Genomic DNA, 21,060 nt, shown 5'->3' with positions numbered 1-21,060 from the left:
GACTCAGGTTTGATTCCTGGGTGAGGCACTTACTGTTTCTTTTTCTTTTTTTGACCACGTGTCTGCCCCCCCGACATGCAAGGGGCGGAGAAGGCCCATTTAACGGTAATAGCAACTTTAATTTGTATTATAATTTCACATACTGATTCATATGAAAGTCCCTTTATGTTGTACTGTTTTTGAAAAACATTTATATTGGGCCAGGAATGGAAAATAAATAAATAAATAAAGCCTGAAGAACAGAAAGTCCAAAAAACCTTGGAATGTGGATCTTTAATAAGTACTACAAAAGACCATGTTGTAAACTTTAACTTCCCCGATTGGTAGTTGTGATCACGCAACAGAAGTGTTATAATAATCTATAGCATACCTCCTACATCATACACAATTCAAACTAATCCTATCTTGAGTTCTGACATTGCTTTTAGGCAGCTGGGTGTGTGAAACAATCCAAACATAAGTGACAGGGTGTGTTGGACTGGCTATGGTACTGGTAATTCCACAGGAAACCAACAATAGACAATAGAAATGACAAAATTGTAGTCTGTGTAGTTCAACTTGATGCATTTTCCATTACAAGGACACCATTTCCTGATTCTTGAACTAGATTCCTCAAAACCGGCCTGACGGGATGAGGCGCCGTGTCCATCTCTATCTTCATCCTCTTCATTTGAACCGAAACTCACGCTGTTGTCACATGTATCCCAAATATCTATCACATGCTCGAAGGCAGTTTGTTCCTCTGCTTTTATTGTCGGCATTCATTAACAAACACGAAAAAAGACATATGAATAACAGGCAAAGAGTTCAAGAAACGTAGTTATTGCTGAACACACACACCTCCCTTAAGAACCCTATTCTCAATGACGAAGAAAAGAAGGATAGAGATGGAGATACGGATTTATTTGCTAGGAAGCCTAAGGAAGAGAGAAAGGTCCCAGGTGAGCCAATGTACACACAGAGAGAACGCAGGATGAGAAAAAAGAGAGCTATCTATCAAGAAATATGAAACTACTCCAAAAAGATCCAAAGCAGTGACAAAGGTACCGGAAACCACCACAATAACAGAAATTGAGATGCAGACAACTACTTTAAAGAGATGCAAAAGCAAAAAGATACAAGACAACAGCATTCAAGACAACGTCACAGAGGAAGGAAAGTCAACATGACCACAAAAAGATGCCAAATGACCACAAAGTGGGGAAAAATATTTCAAGAAGATGCAAAACCACGACAAAGCATCTTTCTCAGACAATAGCACTGAAGCAGAGAGGGAGTCAGGTCATGCCCACTTATAACAGGTCTATAGTCTCATCTGCTTTGGGAAGGTTACCAACAAATGGAACCTACGGTTGGTGTGCTCACATATTACAGGTTTTAAAATAACAAACTTTTCTTTTACTATGGCAATGAAGTTGGCTACTATTGAAGGCCTCACCTAAATGTGAAATATTTATTTTCATCCACAAGAGGGCCCAGTTAGACCTCCGAGTGGAAAAACGCTCCACATGGGTGTGGAGAAGGCAGATTATTTTGGAGGCGGATCAGTGTATGACGACCGGTCGCTTTCCCATCGAAACGCCACTAAAGCAGTGCTCGGAATGTGTGTGAGGGGTTAACCGGGAGGTGGAGGGTCAAGCCCGCAGCATGTGCACAGCTGTAGGTTGGTGTAATGGTGTAATGTTTTCAGGCAATTTTTGTGCAAACTGAAGCTGGGAGGGGTGGGGGGGGATGCATGGCAGCACAGCCAATGGAGGGAGCAGCATGAATACCATGAACAAACAGAAAGCTGCAGCTACACAATCCTATCAGAATTTGTGTGTATTTTATAGGGTGAGTCTGTCTCAAGAGCTTTCTAGTACAATAACACAGAGAATGGTGAAGTCTGTGAGAGGGTAAATGTGGGTGTGAGGGTGTGAGGGTGTGCGAGTGTGTTTGCTCGCTCGTCTGGGTTGTTACGTTCACTTGAATCGGTTCATGCATAACTTTGAATTTACTGCAATTTAGACATTCTACAAACTTTACCTGCACAGTTTAATAAAAATACTCATACTTGGATTGAAATAAGCGGTGAGGTTTTTAAGTTCTCTAGTTGCTAACAGAAGTTTCTCAGCATTATATAATAAGTGCTATTTGGTTTCTGGATTCCCATCCCTACACTCCTCACCTTTTTCTCCTGTAAAGTTGAACTTTTGGGGTTTAAGTGAAATAATTCCACAGCTAAACAATGAATTAATACAGATATTCATGGTCCCCAGAAGATGGACTTCAATTACTTTGATGACCCACTGACTCAAGTTTCCATTCATCCATTGAAATGTCACAAAATAAAACAGATCGTTGCAGACATTCATGTTCCCTCTCAGGGAACTCGAGCTGCGTAAAAACGTGGAGGACGGCTCGATGAGTTGCGCACCCCGCGGCTCTGGTCCAGCTCGTGCTGAGGCAGAGCGCCGGATGTCTTCGTGGGGATCGCAAATGGATCTCACAGAGGATTCCGGGACAGCTGAGGCTTTTTCCCGGCCCTTCACCGCGGGACCCAGGTGGTCGTTTACCCCGTCGGAGGCACGCTCGGCGGCTTCCTCCACCCCGGACGAGACGCCGCTCTCACGTTCCTCCAGCTGGAGCTGGACGTGGTGAGCGTAGAGGCAGCGGAAGCCGACGTCGAGGCGCCTCATTCCCCTGCTTCCGCCCAAGAACTGCTGGAGGTCCTCACCCGAGCCGCTGACAGGTTTCACATCAGCTGGCCGGTGGGTAAACAGCAGCCTGCTACTTCCGGTAAGCTGCAAGAGCGGTTTTTGCCTTCCCGGAGAGACCTTGCGCTGAGGGCCACGAAGGAGACGGCGAAGTCCGTCGTCCGCTCCATGGGAGCCCTGGTGGCTACGGAGTGGCACCTTTGGCTGAGCCACTCTAGCCTCAAGGAGAAGGACAAGACCTTCCTCCTTGATGCCCCTCTTTCCCCGGCAACCCTCTTCGGAGGCGCCATTGGGCCCGTCGCGGATAAAGTCCACGCGGAGAGGTGGCGGAGAGGTGGCGCTCGACTCCTTTCTTACCAGACGACGCCACGTCCGCGGGGCTGCTCGAGGGTTCCGGCTCTACTACACCAGCGCTTCCCTGCCAGTACGCTGTTACAGGGCGCTGTGTCTGTAGACCCGAGACTTCCAGAGACCCCGAAGGGCCGGTGCCCCAGAGAGACTTTTTGGGTGAGTGGCGAGCCCTCCCCGATGTATCTCAATGGGTCCTGCCCACAATAGACGAAGGCTACGCCATCCATTTCAGGTGGCGGCCGCCTCGATTTCGGAGCCTGCTGGGGGTCTACCACAGTGGGTAGCACCCCAGCAGGCTCTGGCATTGGAGCGAGAAGTACAGACCCTGCTGCGGAAGGGAGCCATAGAACGAGTTCTCCCCCCAGACAGAGAGTCGGGCTATTACAGCTGCTACTTCATCGTTCCAAAGAAGGATGGGGGTTTGCGTCCGATACTAGATCTTGATGCGAAGTTGAGCTTCAAGATGCTCACTCTCAAACAGATCGTGGCACAGATCAGGTCCGAGGACTGGTTTGTCACGGTGGATCTTCAGGACGCTTACTTTCATATCCCCATCCTCCCACTACACAGGAAGTTCCTGAGGTTCGCTTTTGGGGACAAAGCTTACCAATACAAGGTTCTTCCATTCGGCCTAGCCCTCTCACCCCGTACGTTCACCAAATGCGTGGATGCTGCTCTGGCGCCATTGCGTCTCCAGGGCATCTGCATTTTGAACTACATAGACGACTGGTTGATTTTAGCGCCATCTGAGCGGCTGGTGGCCAAACATCGAGATGGTGTGCTTGCCCATATTAACCGTCTGGGGCTGAGACTCAGCGGCAGGAAAAGCGCGCTGTCCCCAGTACGTGGGACCACCTTCCTGGGCGTTATTTGGGATTCTACCACGATGCGGGCACATCTGTCTCCCGCTCGAGTAGTTTCGATCCTCTCTGAAGTTATGCAGGCCAGGCTAGGCCAGCCACTTACTTCGAAACAGTTTCAGAGACTTAGGAGAGTTAGGTCTCCTGGCAGCAGCATACAATGTGATCCCTTGCAACCTGTTACACTTGAGACCGTTGCAGTGGTAGCTCAGCCAAGGGTTCTCCACGAGGGGAAACCAGCGCCGTCTGATTAAGGTCACTCGGCGCTGCCTGAGGGCCCTGGTCATATGGAGGGACCCTTGGTTCTTATCCCAAGGGCCTGTTTTAGGAGCGATCTATCGTCGGGTTACTCTCACGACAGACGCTTCCCTCACGGGCTGGGGTGCGATCATGAGTGGTCACCCAGCCTCGGGGCTGTGGCAGCATCATATCCAGTCCTGGCACATAAACCAGCTGGAGATGTTGGCGGTGTTTCAGGAGCTGAAACACTTCTGCCCAGCCCTGACGGACCAGCATGTGCTTGTCCGGTCAGACAACACGACGGTGGTCTCGTACATCAACCATCAGGGGGGCCGCACTCATGGCCGCTGTACAAGCTAGCCCGCCAGATCGTCCTTAGGGAAACTCCGCTCGTTAAGAGCGGTTTATATCCCGGGGTACTTAAACTAGGGGGCAGACACCCTGTCGAGGCAGGGGCCGAGACCCGGGGACTGGAGACCCCATCCAGAGGTGGTGGAGCTCCTTTGGAGACATTTCAGCCGCTGTCTCAGGCGTCGGGGTCCATCATTCACCCCCGCCCCGAGCTATGGAAACTATGGGCGTGGCCGTTGAGGGGACCCGCCTCTTAATCTCCGCTCTCTCGACCGAGGTCGTGGAGACCATCTTCCACTCCAGAGCCCCCGCTACAAGGAAGGCGTATGCCTGTAGATAGTGCCACTTGGTGTGGGGAACGACAGCTGGACCCAGTTAACTGCCCGGTCGGTTCAGTACTGGAGTTCTTGCAGGAATGTTTCTCCACAGGTTTATCCCCGTCTGCTATCAAGGTATCTCGCTTCCTTCGTGGCACCCTGTCCTCCCCCGTTCCTGACGTCGGACCAGGCGAAGCCCACAAGTGGGTGGTTGAGGCCATCACACTTGCTTATGAATCGGCCGGCCAGCCCGCACCTTTGGCTGTCCGGGCCCATTCTACCAGGGCTATGGCGGCATCTAAAGCCCTTCTGTCGGGGACCTTAACCCTGCACCTTGAGCTCTCGTCTCGTCTCTCGTCTCGGGAACTTCACACCACGGTCACTTGCTTATATGGTGGAGTGGGTATTGGGTTCCCACAGCGTTTTCACGCAGCTCAAGTTCCCTGAGAGGGAATGTCTCCGGTTACGAACGTAACCGTAGTTCCCTGAAGGGAACGAGACGCTACGTAAACTTTGCCATACTCCCGGCTTGCCCGTGGCACTTGATTCGGCCTTTCAGAGATGAACGGTCCTGCCTTTCGGGTCCCTTTATAGCGTCGTGGTCCTGGCGTCGTCCGCCTATGACGTACCAGCTCGCCATTGGTTAGATTTCACACGTGCTTCATGACGCGGTCACGCAGAGGCGTCCCACAGCGTATTTACGCAGCATCTCGTTCCATTCAGGGAACTACGGTTACATTCGTAACCGGAGACGATCTGGAGAGACTGGTTCCCATTCACTTTTCCTCTCTCACCCTCAACTTTCAGCTTGTCTAATATATTGGTGTTTCACTAAAAACACAATGATATTCTAACTAAATCTAAACTAAATTTCCAAACTTTTTATGACACACTATATAACTATCACCCAACACTGCAGTTATTTCCCCTCACAATGCAGAACTATTTTGTCTTTTAATCTGACGAATATTGTGATGTTTTAGTAAAATGTATTTTAAAACCTTGACTTCTTTGTTATTGTTCAGTGTAAAGTTATTGTACATTTACATGCTAACATTATCTCTGTCAACTAAACAATAGTTGCACTTGGCACAGGGGCGTCCATGCTGTGCATTAGGGTATGCCATCGTTCCATTTAAGTTCTCAAAAAGACAAACTCATCGGTATCATGATTTTCTTAAAATGTAAGTGTAAGTATCTAAAGATGTGCAAAACTTCGAGGTCTAACAGCTCTGCATACGGATGGACCATGTGAACTGTTCCTACACTGGTTATTCTGTTCATCCACCAGCTCTCAGTATGAAGTTCATCTGCCCTGTTCTCTCGCTTGACACACACGCACACACACACACACACACACACTTAACTCTCCTTCTCTATTTTCCTGCACCTCTTATTTATGATCATTACCTTGACCTGCACCAGCCATCACTAAAACACTCACAGGCCAGTAAATCACTGCTCTCTCTCTCTCTCTCTCTCTGAGTGGAAGGAGTGCGGAGTGAGCGGAGCGTGAGGTGAATTGTTTGATTGTGACCGTTTGAGCTGGAATTTCGTTTATTTACGAGTTTTTATGGTGTGATTGTGTGTGTGTGATTTTTGCTTTCTGTCGGTCTTAGTTTGTGCGTGCTTGTGGCCGATCGGCGTGCAGCACGCACAGATGAACCTCGCGGGGCTAACGCGGAAGCACGGCTTGAAGCTCGCGCCGTGCTTCGCGTGTTCCGTGGAGGACTGTGGCTTGGCCGTGGGGGGGTTGGTGGGTCACGGGAGCGTGAAGTCCGCTGCACGGATGAACCACGCGGTGGTCATTTTCGTGGACAGCATAGAGAAGGCGCGCAAGGTGGTGGCGAGCGGCGTGGTGGTGCGCGGCACCCTCGTTCCCGTGCTGCCTCTCGCCGAGCCGGCGGTCAGAGTCACGGTGTCGAACGTTCCGCCGTTCGTACCGGACGATGCGCTGCTCGGCGAGTTGGTGAAGCACGGGACGGTGGTGTCCCAAATGAGGAAGGTGTCCTCAGGTTGCAGGTCTCCTCTGCTGAGACATGTGGTGTCTCACAGGAGACAGCTCCACATGGTCCTCACCAAGACCCAGGCTCTCAACCTGGTGATCAAGGTGAGGATCGAGGGGTTCGACTATGTGATGTTCGCCACATCGGACGATGAGAGGTGTTTCCGGTGTGGTGGAGAGGGACACCTGGCGAGGTCTTGCCCAGTGAAGACTCCCTCCTCTCAGAACCAGAACCGGGAGGGTGCCGGGGGTGCTAGGGAGGAAGGGGGGGCTGGTGAGGCCCAGCAGGTCGGTGAGGAGTCAGGTGAAGGGGTGAGTGGGACTCAGAAGGTCGGTGGGGAGTCAGGTGAAGGGGTGAGTGGGACTCAGAAGGTCGGTGGGGAGTCAGGTGAAGGGGTGAGTGGGACTCAGAAGGTAGGTGGGGAGTCAGGTGAAGGGGTGAGTGGGGCTCAGAAGGCCGGCGGGGAGTCAGGTGAAGGGGTGAGTGGGGCCCAACCGGTCAGTCAGGTGGGGGAGGGGATGGGCGAAGCCCAGCTGATCGATCACGGGAGGGAGGGGGTGAATGTAGGTGTGAATGGGGAGGTGAATGCAGCCCAGTGGGCGAGTCTCGTGTGTGACCGTATGAAAGAGGGGACGAGTGGGGTGAGTCGGGAGAACCATGGTGAAGGAGTTCGGGGGTCGCCCGTTCGTGAGAGGGGGGTCTCCGACAGCGAGGAGGAGATGGAAGAGGGGGGGGTGGGCTTTAAGGTCCCCCACCTGAAAAGGAAAACCAGAGGCTGTAGAGGTGGCTCTCAGGCAAAGAGGGGAGGGGCGTCGAGCAGAGGGGAGGCGGGGGGTGGGGAGTCCGACTCCTCTTCGGAGTGGGGCTCTGCCATCAGTGTCTCCTCAGGTGGGACGGTCTCCAGGAGGTACGGGGTGGGGCAGGTGAAGGAGTTCCTGCATCTCACCAAGAACGAGAGGGGAGTGAAGCTGGAGGAGTACTTCTCCGATCTGGAGAAGTTTGCTCGCTCCGCCCGACACGGCAGTACAAAGAAGGGCGCAGGAGACTTCACCCAACAGGAGGTCTTCAGGCTGAGGAAGCTCCTCCTCAAGCTCAACAGAGAAGGGGGGAGCACAACCGGGACAGAGTGAGGCGTCAGCCTGGCTGAGGAGGATCGTTTGCGGGGCGACCCGCGGACAAATAGATGCTGGAGGAGTGCGGCGGAGTCCAGATCGTCCAAACTGATTACTAGATAAATTTTATATTATATACCTGTCTAGTTTGTATACATATTGCTATTAGTTAATGTAAAAATAAAGGTTTTTTCAAAAATCAAAAAAATCTCTCTCTCTCTCTCTCTCTGAGTGGAAGGAGTGCGGAGTGAGCGGAGCGTGAGGTGAATTGTTTGATTGTGACCGTTTGAGCTGGAATTTCGTTTATTTACGAGTTTTTATGGTGTGATTGTCACATAATATAATTAAGTGAGCAGGTGATTGAGTGTAGTTTATTTTGTATAGTTACTTATTGTTTGCTGTGGTCTCTATATATTGTTTGCTGTGATTTTCTTAGTTGTTGCTGTGGTTTTGCGTTATTGAATATAGCTGTCAATTTGTATTTCTTTCCCTCTCACGATTAATTGACACACCTGCACCTAATTAGCTCGGATTGGCCAGCTGGAAGATCCCTCCCAATAAAAGGAGGTGAGATCTCTTTCCAGGGAAAACGGATAGGCGTGCTGCACGAGAAGCAGCGGCTCGGACGGCTGGACGTGTGTCCCCCGGAGTCACTGGCTGGATCCCCTGTGCCCTGCTGGAGCCGTTTCCTGGAATCCCCAAGGGCAACGTCCGCAACTCCCTAATGGAAGGTGCCCGGTCCGGCAGCTGACGGCGGAACAATATTGGGGAGACGCGTAGTGAAGGAGCAGAGTGGCGCCCCGGAAACCCTGGTCCCCGGACTCCTTCATGTAGAACGGACTCATTGAAATCACGTGAGAGTGATCCATTCGGTGCCTGGGACTGAGGAAAACCCGGATCAAATCACACTCTGGACTGAACCTTAACAGGTTCTTTTACGCTGGATCGAATCATCCCTCGGGTTTTATCGTCTCCTGGCTCTTTACTTGATGTGTTTTAAAATTCTTAAACTTATCTTAAATAGAAATAAATTATTGTTTTGATACGTATATAATCTGTCTGGTCGTTTTCTCGCTGTGTTGGTGTGGCCCGGGAATCGAGTTCTATTTAAAAGTAGCCCGCTTCTTTACGGACAAAGAAGAGAAAAGGGGGGGGTTACATTAGTGGCGTTGTCGGCAGGATTCCCTTCCCACACCATGCAGCGTGGAATGGCAGACGAAAATGAAGGGCAGCCTGACGGTCCAGGGTGTAGTGTGTCACAGGGAATTGGGGCCAGATCAGAGAGTGTTCCGCCTAGTCCGCCTGTGATAAATGCAATGATGATGCCTTGGTTTATGGGAGTCCCCTGGATCCCAAGATTTAATGGGGACTCTAGTAAAATGAGTTTTGCTGAATGGAGTGGGCAGGTGCAGGCAATGCTGAGGGCACAAGGGTTAAATGAGGAACAGAAAGTTGATTTTATATATGGGGCACTTGAGGGTGACGCAAAGAGAGAGATGAGGCTACTGAACCCAGGAAGATGCTCCACAAGCGTCGACATGCTGCAGGAGCTAAAGAGGCTGTATGGGCATGTAACCCCAGTAGCCCAACTCCGGGCACGTTTTTTTAAATGTCTCCAACAGGAAGAGGAAACTGTTGCTGCTTTTATTCTTCGTCTCCGGGAGTTATTCTCTGCATGGAAGGAGCAGGAACCAGCGGGGTCTGCCCAGGACCAGATGACTATTAGAGACCAGCTTGTCCTGGGTTTGAGGCCTGGTGTGGTACAACAAGAACTCCAAAGGCAGGTGCGTAGAATGCCTACACTGACCTTTACCGAAGTGTGTAGTGAAGTGAAAGCATTAGAAGCTGAGCTCAAGATGGAGCCTGTCCGTGCCTCACGTATCTCTGTGCCACAGCCAAACCCATCCATGGTCGCACCTAGCCTAGAGGAGTGGAGGGAGACAGTAAGAGCCGAACTTAGACAAGAATTTTTAGACCAATTTTCTGTCCTTAAAGAAACCCTAACTGCTGAGATTAAACACCAATTCTCTTCTCAGACTATGGTGCGTAGAGACCCGCCCTTAACCTCTAGGGGGGCTGTTCGGGAAGGCCACTATACTACCTCCCCTAGGCGCCATCACACTCTGGAATGGGACGACCGGGGCAAACCAATCTGCAGAGGCTGTGGGAAAGCTGGTCACATCCAGAGGTACTGTCAACAGGGGAGGAGGCATTTAAACTAGCTGCCCCGACCACTGAGAGCCAGGTGGTTGGGGAGGTGGACCAAACGGACAAACCATCCCTGGTGGGGATGTGTCCAGGAGTTGAAGTTGTTGTTGCAGGAGTGAAATTGCCCTGCTTGCTTGATACAGGCTCACAAGTTACGCTGTTCAGTGAAACTTTCTTCCAGAAATGGCTGAGTGGAGAGCAGAAGCGAAGCCCACAAGATCTGCTCTGGCTTTCTCTAAAAGCAGCTAATGGACTACAGATCCCATATACTGGCTACGCCATCTTGGATTTTTCTGTGGGAGGAGTCACAGTGCCAAGTAAAGGTGTTATCATTGTAAAGGATGAGTGCCTGAGTGCTGAAAGGGGAATCCTAGGGATGAATGTCATTTCACACTGCTGGAAGGAGCTGTTTCAGGGAGTCCACCCTGGCCTGACTGTCTTTGGTGCAACTATGTCGCGTGAAGCAAAGGGGGAATGGCAGCGTGCTTTTGCTGTTTGTCAGAAAGTGTCACAGGATGAATCATCTGATGGACTGATTGGAGTGGCCAGGTTAACCCGCCAAGATCCAGTCTATTTGCCTCCTAACAGTGAGATGGTGCTGTGGACACACCTCTATGGTGCGAAAACCAGGTCGGATTTTTGTGCTTTGGTGGAAGGCCCAGAACGAGATGATGAGTGGCAGGTGGCCCGGACTGTTACCACTGTGGTGAAAGGACGCCTCTCTATAAGGGTACGTAACTTAAATCCTTACCCTGTATTGATACCTCAACGGCGCCCCCTTGCTAATGTCTTCCAGGTTGACCCAAAGCAAATTCGAGGGGAAAAGGACCTTGTCTTGAGGACTGTAGATCCAGGTGTGGTGGAAGTGGCTGTGCAAACCAATCACATCAGCACAAAAGAACAGCATCCAGTCGAATTACTGAAAGGTGATGGCTTAACAGTAGACCAACAACAGCAGATGGACTCACTGCTACAGCGATGGAGAGACATCTTTGCAGCGGGTGACGAGGACTTTGGCCAGACCAGTGCAGTCCTCCACTCAATACCTACAGGTTCTGCACCACCCAGCAGGGAGCGCTACAGGCCAGTTCCACCAAGCCTTTATCCTGAATTGAGAGAACTTCTGCAAAACATGCTGGACAATGATGTCATAAAGGAAAGCTCCAGCCCTTGGGCAGCACCAATTGTCCTTGTGAAGAAGAAGGATGGATCCTGGCGTTTCTGCGTGGACTACAGGAAGCTCAACGCCCTAACCCACAAAGATGCCTACCCCTTGCCAAGGATAGAAGAATCCCTCACCAGTCTCAAGCAAGCTGCTTGGTATTCTACCCTGGACCTGGCCAGTGGATATTGGCAAGTAGATGTGGACCCGAGGGATCGAGAGAAGACTGCATTCACCACACCCCTGGGCTTGTATGAGTTCCAAAGGATGCCCTTTGGCCTTTGTAATGCACCTGCAACGTTTCAACGTCTGATGCAGCGGTGCCTGGGCGGGCAGGTCCATGACTCTCTCCTGATATACTTGGATGATGTTGTTGTATACTCCCCGGACTTTGACACTCACATCCACCATCTGGAGCAGGTTTTCGAGAAGTTGGCATCCCATGGCTTAAAGTTGCAACCCCACAAATGCAGCCTGTTCCAGAAGAAAGTCACGTACCTTGGCCATGTCATCTCCGGTGAGGGGATATCCACAGATCCTGAAAAGACGGCTGTCGTTGAGAACTGGCCCATCCCCTCTACCATTAAGCAGGTACGATCATTTCTCGGGTTTGTGGGGTACTACAGAAGGTTTGTGAAGGGGTTTTCCAAAACGGCAGCACCCCTGAATGCTCTCCTAGTAGGTTCTGCTAGTATGCGGAGAGGAAATACTGCCATCAATTGGACTTCAGACTGCCAGATGGCATTTGACTCTTTGAAGACTGCTCTGGTGAGTGCCCCAATCTTAGCATATGCTGACTTCTCAAAACCCTTCCATCTTTATACTGACGCCAGCCTGGGGGGGTTGGGGGCTGTGTTGGCACAGCTACAGGATGGTAGAGAGAGAGTTATAGCTTACGCCAGCAGGAGCCTTAATCCCAACGAAAGGAACGATCAAAACTACAGTTCTTTTAAACTGGAGTTTCTAGCCCTTAAATGGGCGGTGACTGAAAAGTTTAAAGACTATTTGTGGGGGAATAAATTCCTGGCCTTTACGGATAATAACCCTCTCGTCCACCTAAATACAGCACACTTGGGAGCTACAGAACAACGGTGGGCTGCACAACTGGCGAATTTTGATTTTGAACTTAAGTATCGCCCTGGTGCTTCCAATCGTAATGCTGATGTTTTGTCTAGGTTACCTCAGGAAATGGAGCCTGACAAACAGGCCCAGGTGGGGACAGCCATGGTGGAGTCAGAGGCCAGCACAAAAGCCAAAGACAATTGGAAGGATTGGCAGGAGGAAGACCCGACGGTGGCCCAAATGAAGAATTGGGTGGATGGAAATCACTTCCCAGGAGCCGAGGAGAGGAAAGCGTGTTTGCCTGCAACAAAACGCCTCCTAAAGGAATGGAACCGACTACACATCCAGGAGGGTGTGTTAAAGCGGAAGGCCCAAGAACATCATACAGGGTTGAGCCTCCACCAGATCGTGGTTCCCATGGACAAGACCCAGAAGTTGTGGGAGAAGTATCACAACGCCTCAGGCCATATGGGGATAGCAAAGATTGAGGGCTTGCTAAGAAAAACCTTCTATTGGCCCAGGATGGGTGCTGACTTGAAAGAATGGGCATCTAAATGTTTAACTTGCACTCAACAGAAAAGAGGACCAGAGTACGGATGGGCTGTCCCTACAAAGGACCAGACAGCAGCCACTACGACACGTGCTCTTTGGCGACACCTAATCCAGCCATGGGGATGTCCAGAACGAATCCTTTCAGATCAAGGAGCAGCCTTTGAGTCAACCATGATGGCACAGCTGTGCAGTCTGTATGGGTGTACCAAAATCCGAACTACACCATACAGGCCCCAAGGAAATGGGGCCTGTGAAAGGTTTAACAAGACTGTTCTTTCTCTGTTAGGAGCATTGAGCCCAGAAGACCAAGTACGGTGGCCAGATCACTTGCCAACACTCCTGCAGATGTATAACAACACCCCTCACGAGACCATAGGATTGACCCCTCACTTTGTCATGTTTGGCCGACACGCTCGCCTGCCAGTGGAAACGGTTGTCAGTGCACCTCCATTGACCCAAAGACAAGACTTGGAGGGTTGGGTTTATCAACACAATCAGACCCTACAGAGAGTCTACAGACAGGTGGCAGTAAAAACCAGAGAGAGCAGAATGCGGGACAAGGCCAGGTATGATCAGAAAACAAGGAACCTCCCCTTGTTGCCCGGAGAGAGAGTGCTCTTGCGCAACTTCCGTCGCAGAGAGCAAGGGAAGTTGGCACCTCACTGGCAACCCCAACTTTATGTGGTTATTGACCAACTACGCCCAGGCCTGCCAGTTTTTCAGATAAAGCCTGAAGGAAAGGAGGGCCCCATCAGGACAATCCATCGGAATCACCTGAGGCCTTGTCTTTTCGAACCCCCTGAGGAGCCTCAACAAGCGCCTGAGACTGAAACGGTGAACCCTAATATTGCAAATGACTTGTATCCTGGGCCCTTGTTGTTCCCTCTGACCCTGGTGCCCATAGCATGCGACCCCCCTGCAGTTTTAGTGGACGATGACCCAGTAGTCCCTATGGCGGGACTTGAGCCAGGAGATGGATCACCCCTGCGTAGGTCCCAGAGACAAAATAGGGGTAGGCCTCCAGACAGGTATGGACACTAGGACTTTGTCGGGACGACAATGGTTAAAGGGGGGAGGAGTGTCACATAATATAATTAAGTGAGCAGGTGATTGAGTGTAGTTTATTTTGTATAGTTACTTATTGTTTGCTGTGGTCTCTATATATTGTTTGCTGTGATTTTCTTAGTTGTTGCTGTGGTTTTGCGTTATTGAATATAGCTGTCAATTTGTATTTCTTTCCCTCTCACGATTAATTGACACACCTGCACCTAATTAGCTCGGATTGGCCAGCTGGAAGATCCCTCCCAATAAAAGGAGGTGAGATCTCTTTCCAGGGAAAACGGATAGGCGTGCTGCACGAGAAGCAGCGGCTCGGACGGCTGGACGTGTGTCCCCCGGAGTCACTGGCTGGATCCCCTGTGCCCTGCTGGAGCCGTTTCCTGGAATCCCCAAGGGCAACGTCCGCAACTCCCTAATGGAAGGTGCCCGGTCCGGCAGCTGACGGCGGAACAATATTGGGGAGACGCGTAGTGAAGGAGCAGAGTGGCGCCCCGGAAACCCTGGTCCCCGGACTCCTTCATGTAGAACGGACTCATTGAAATCACGTGAGAGTGATCCATTCGGTGCCTGGGACTGAGGAAAACCCGGATCAAATCACACTCTGGACTGAACCTTAACAGGTTCTTTTACGCTGGATCGAATCATCCCTCGGGTTTTATCGTCTCCTGGCTCTTTACTTGATGTGTTTTAAAATTCTTAAACTTATCTTAAATAGAAATAAATTATTGTTTTGATACGTATATAATCTGTCTGGTCGTTTTCTCGCTGTGTTGGTGTGGCCCGGGAATCGAGTTCTATTTAAAAGTAGCCCGCTTCTTTACGGACAAAGAAGAGAAAAGGGGGGGGTTACATGATTGTGTGTGTGTGATTTTTGTTTTCTGTCGGTCTTAGTTTGTGCGTGCTTGTGGCCGATCTGCGTGCAGCACGCACAGATGAACCTCGCGGGGCTAACGCGGAAGCACGGCGTGAAGCTCGCGCCGTGCTTCGCGTGTTCCGTGGAGGACTGTGGCTTGGCCGTGGGGGGGTTGGTGGGTCACGGGAGCGTGAAGTCCGCTGCACGGATGAACCACGCGGTGGTCATTTTCGTGGACAGCATAGAGAAGGCGCGCAAGGTGGTGGCGAGCGGCGTGGTGGTGCGCGGCACCCTCGTTCACGTGCTGCCTCTCGCCGAGCCGGCGGTCAGAGTCACGGTGTCGAACGTTCCGCCGTTCGTACCGGACGATGCGCTGCTCGGCGAGTTGGTGAAGCACGGGACGGTGGTGTCCCAAATGAGGAAGGTGTCCTCAGGTTGCAGGTCTCCTCTGCTGAGACATGTGGTGTCTCACAGGAGACAGCTCCACATGGTCCTCACCAAGACCCAGGCTCTCAACCTGGTGATCAAGGTGAGGATCGAGGGGTTTGACTATGTCATGTTCGCCACATCGGACGATGGGAGGTGTTTCCGGTGTGGTGGAGAGGGACACCTGGCGAGGTCTTGCCCAGTGAAGACTCCCTCCTCTCAGAACCAGAACCGGGAGGGTGCCGGGGGTGCCAGGGAGGAAGGGGGGGCTGGCGAGGCCCAGCAGGTCGGTGAGGAGTCGGGCGAAGGGGCGAGTGGGGCTCAGAAGGTCGGTGGGGAGTCAGGTGAAGGGGTGAGTGGGACTCAGAAGGTCGGTGGGGAGTCAGGTGAAGGGGTGAGTGGGACTCAGAAGGTCGGTGGGGAGTCAGGTGAAGGGGTGAGTGGGACTCAGAAGGTCGGTGGGGAGTCAGGTGAAGGGGTGAGTGGGGCTCAGAAGGCCGGCGGGGAGTCAGGTGAAAGGGTGAGTGGGGCCCAACCGGTCAGTCAGGTGGGGGAGGGGATGGGCGAAGCCCAGCTGATCGATCACGGGAGGGAGGGGGTGAATGTAGGTGTGAATGGGGAGGTGAATGCAGCCCAGTGGGCGAGTCTCGTGTGTGACCGTATGAAAGAGGGGACGAGTGGGGTGAGTCGGGAGAACCATGGTGAAGGAGTTCGGGGGTCGCCCGTTCGTGAGAGGGGGGTCTCCGACAGCGAGGAGGAGATGGAAGAGGGGGGGGTGGGCTTTAAGGTCCCCCACCTGAAAAGGAAAACCAGAGGCTGTAGAGGTGGCTCTCAGGCAAAGAGGGGAGGGGCGTCGAGCAGAGGGGAGGCGGGGGGTGGGGAGTCCGACTCCTCTTCGGGGTGGGGCTCTGCCATCAGTGTCTCCTCAGGTGGGACGGTCTCCAGGAGGTACGGGGTGGGGCAGGTGAAGGAGTTCCTGCATCTCACCAAGAACGAGAGGGGAGTGAAGCTGGAGGAGTACTTCTCCGATCTGGAGAAGTTTGCTCGCTCCGCCCGACACGGCAGTACAAAGAAAGGCGCAGGAGACTTCACCCAACAGGAGGTCTTCAGGCTGAGGAAGCTCCTCCTCAAGCTCAACAGAGAAGGGGGGAGCACAACCGGGACAGAGTGAGGCGTCAACCTGGCTGAGGAGGATCGTGTGCGGGGCGACCCGCGGACAAATAGATGCTGGAGGAGTGCGGCGGAGTCCAGATCGTCCAAACTGATTACTAGATACATTTTATATTATATACCTGTCTAATTTGTATACATATTGTTATTAGTTAATGTAAAAATAAAGGTTTTTTCAAAATCAAAAAAATCTCTCTCTCTCTCTCTCTCGTGTGTTGAGGAGGCAATAGGCTTGAGGGGCACCAATCAGACAGACATTGTCACAACTGTGACAATGTTTGAGATGTTTGGTTGGTTTGGTTTCTATTATCTCATTTACTTTATTTTACACCTGGAAGGGAAGAGACTGTAAAAGCAGCAGTGGGAAACATTACCCAAAGGGGCTATGTTCTCAGTAAAAAAGACATGTGACATGCAGGGCAGCTTCTTGAATAACTGTCAAGAGGTTAGTGATACAGTCTTTTGTTTAAGGGCACACCAAAAGGTGCATTACAATTGATGGACACATTGTCTACTATGATGATTCTGAGTGATAACTATCTATCTCTGTAAATCAACTGGATTAGTTAACTTTAAAGAGTGATGATTTGCCATGTAAGAATTCTTCAAACAACATATAGTAGTTAGCCATTTTAAATATAGAGCAAGGTTTACAGGCGTACATACGCTAAAACAATGTCGGACACCGTAGTTTTCTCTGGCCCCCTCCCAAACTTGATCAGTGACGACATGTACAGTATAGCCGCATGTCGTCATTCCGCCGCTGGTTGTCGAGGTGGTGCCCAGTAAATAATGCGGGCTTTGTTGATCACTGGAAGATGTTTTGGGGAGTGCCTGGTCTGATTAGGAGGGACGGAATCCATCCAACTTTGGATGGAGCTCAACTCATTTCTAAGAACCTGACCCAGTTTCTTAATGGACTTAATCCATGACCCAGAGTTCAGACTAGGAAGCAGAGTCGCAGTCTTACACACTTCTCTGCGCTTCCTTCCGAGCAGTCACTCAGCGTAATTAACACTATAGAAACTGTTTCTGCCCCACGGACACCGTTATTTAAGTTAAAGTTAAACAACCGAGGAGTTATATTTAATAACCAAGTTAAAAGTTAAAAGTAATAATACAACAGAGCAACAAACTAGAAGAATTAAAGGGGGACTTTTGAATATTAGATCTCTGTGCTCTAAAGCTGTTTTAGTAAATGAACTAATATCTGACATCCATGTTGATATTTTCTGTCTTACTGAAACATGGCTATCGAATGGGGAGTACTTTAGCTTAAACGAAGCGACTCCTCCAAGTCATGTTAATACTAGGGCTGTCAAATAATTAAAAAATGTAATCAAATTAATCAGAATTTTCAGTGGATTAATCAGGATTAATCACTATTTGCAATTACACCTGAATCCCAACCATTTTTTCTTTCTGAAATGCATACCAAAGATAAATAACAGGACACAGATACATAATTATCATTATTATTATCATCATTATTATTTTTTAAATAAATACATCTTATTGATATTTGACTTGGTTTAATTCATTCCAGAAAATAATCAAAGCAATGTTATTTGATAAGTTACAGACTGATTTCCCTGCATGGCTCTAGAAGGGTCTCGAGCCTGCAGTTTATCCCACTCTGCTGCGGTCGGCAAAATGAGTTTGTGCTCCTGATGGTCCAGGGCTGCGATGAGCAGACATGTCAACCCTCCCGATATTTCCGGGAGACTACCGAATTTCAAAGCCCCTCCCGAAAATCTCCCGGACCGCCCTTACCCCGAATTTCTCCCGATTTCCAATCAAACCGATGTCTGCCAAACAATATTGCTCCACCATCCGTCACTGGGCGTAACGTTTCAGACCAAACAATAATAAAGATTACACCTTGAAGTCGAGCGCGGCAATTGGAACCGACAAAGATGAGGCTGGCGCTGCAAAGAAAACCGCTAGCATACACCCCCCCCCCGCCCCGTTGACCGCTAGCACCCGCACCCCGGCCTTTTTGAAGTGTCAAGTATGGCAATGACGGCCTCTTTATTTCTGCTCACGCGCTTGACCATTTCCAGCGTCGAATTCTAACGTGTTGGAACATTTTGCTATTGTGTTGGTCAAATGATCTGAGGTTGATTTTGTTAATGGCCTGCGAACATTCAGCGTGGACTGGCGCAAACGACTTGCTGAACCTGACGGCCTGACATATGCCTACAGGTGGCAGTAAGGTGTTGTTTAGGATGAAGTGCATTCCTTAGAGGAAGAGGTACTTTCCTGACCTGAATAATTTGTCACACTGCGCATGCATGAAATGTGTTAAAAAAATTGACGTAATTAACAACAAACAACTAATTAACGTCGTTAACGCGCTATTTTTGACAGCCCTAGTTAATATTTATATCCCCCGAGGCACAGGCCGAGGCCCCAGGTTCTTATTCTGAATTTTTATGTGAATTTTCACAGTTCTTAATGAGTTTGGTCCTTAAAACGGACAAGGTAATTATAGTGGGTGATTTTAACATTAATGTGGATGTCGATAACGACAGCCTTGGTACTTCATTTCTCTCTTTGCTGGAATCAATTGGTTTGGGAGTGTAAATAAACTAACTCATTGTTTTAACCACACGGTCGACTTTGTTCTTGTGTATGGAACCCTCTCGTGTCGGACCAATGTCTGATGACCTTTGAATTTCTACTGCCAGAATCTCCTCCTCCTGCCAAAGGATTCTACAGTCGATGTTTATCGGATACCGCTTTAGCCTCATTTAAAGAAGCCATTCCCTCTGCTCTAAGTTCAGTGTCTTGTCTCAAGATATCAGAAGACTCCTGTGAAAACTTCAGTCCGTCACAAATCGACCATCTTGTCGATACTGCCACAGGCTCTTTGAGAATGGCACTGGACGGTAATGCTCCCCTCAAAAGAACAATGGCAACAAGATGGAAGTTCGCCCCTTGGTTTAACTCTCAAACCCGGAACTTAAAGCAACTTAAAGCTTTTTTAATCTACGTAATATATCGAAAATCAGGAACTTCCTGTCTCAAAGTGATGCAGAAAAACTAGTTCATGCATTTGTTACTTCTAGACTGGATTACTGTAATTCTTTGTTATCAGGCTGCTCTTGTAAATCGCTTAAACCTCTCCGGTTGATTCAGAATGCTGCAGCACGTGTATTAACAAGAACTAAAAAATGGGATCATATAACTCCTGTATTAACTTCTCTGCACTGGCTTCCTGTTAAATCAAGAATATAATTTGAAGTACTTCTCCTCACCTACAAGGCACTTGCTGGTGAGGCCCTGTCTTATCTTAAAGAGCTTGTTACACCGTATTGCCCTACAAGGCATCTGCGCTCCGTAGATGCTGGGCTACTTGTGGTTCCTAGAGTTTTAAAAAGTAGGATGGGGGCCAGAGCCTTCAGTTATCAAGCTCCTCTTTTGTGGAACCAGCTTCCACTTTCAGTCCGGGGGGCAGACTCGGTCAGTTCGTTTAAGATAAAGCTTAAAACGTTCCTCTTTGATATTGCTTATAGTTAGGGCTGGCTCAGGTTAGCCTGGACCAGCCCTTAGTTAAGCTGCTCGAGGCTTAAACTGCCGGGGGACTTCTTAGGACACACCGAGCCCGTCTCTCACGCTCACACTCTCACTCTCTCCTTCCACAATCATCCATGTATTATTAATGTACATCACTAATTAAGCTTCTTTCCGGGAGTTCTTTGTGCTTTCTCGCCTAGCAGGTCTCCGTGGATCATAGTTTCGGGCGGACCCCGGTTCTGACTCCTGGCAGGGCTCTGCTGACACCTGCTGCTGCCATCATCATTACTTTAAATTAGAGCCGGGACTTTAGCACGTTAATTGCGATTAATTAATTACAATATGAATTAAGATGAATTAATTACACATAAAAATAACGCATTACACATTTTTTACGCATTTTACACTTTTTTTTGCACTGCGGAACGTTTCTCACTGGATGAGTTTCAGGGGGACCGATTATACTGAAGCACTAACTAGCGTTCATGACTTCAGACAACAACAAACCACAGTGAACATGAACGAAGAAGCTGACGAGACCGTGTCGGGTGGCCCCGTGAATGGGAAATCGTATTATAATAAACACACGGATGGAAGCGTCGATAAGAGCGTGGTTGTGTGCAAGCTACGCAAAAAGGAATTCACATCGAGCCTCAAGTATCACCTCAACACAAAACAATTAGCAGCTAGCGTGGACGTTAGCCCCACTCCGGGTACAAGGACCCACACCCAACCCACACTGCACCAGATGACTGGTTTAAGGACCAGGGTAACTAAGACCACGTCTGAAAAAATAACCAATGTTCTGAATGTACTTGAAAGTATTGGTCTACTTAAAAAAACATAGTTTACAGAAGGTCTACTTACCTATAGGCTACCTGAATTTCTGAAAGTACTATATTTCTAAATATGCTATTGCTACACTGGAATTGGTTGAATAAAAATAAAAATCCATGTGAAAAAAATGACTTCTCACTGTTCTCAGGTCATATATTTGTATGTATAATATATGCGATTAATTTCGATTAATTAATTACAAAGCCTCTAATTAATTAGATTAATATTTTTAATTGAGTCCCGGCCCTACTTTAAATATGATTCATAACACTGTTATCA

Source organism: Pungitius pungitius, chromosome 1, assembly GCF_949316345.1.
Source record: "Pungitius pungitius chromosome 1, fPunPun2.1, whole genome shotgun sequence".
NCBI lineage: Eukaryota > Metazoa > Chordata > Actinopteri > Perciformes > Gasterosteidae > Pungitius > Pungitius pungitius.
Note: the sequence above shows the minus strand (reverse complement) of the source record.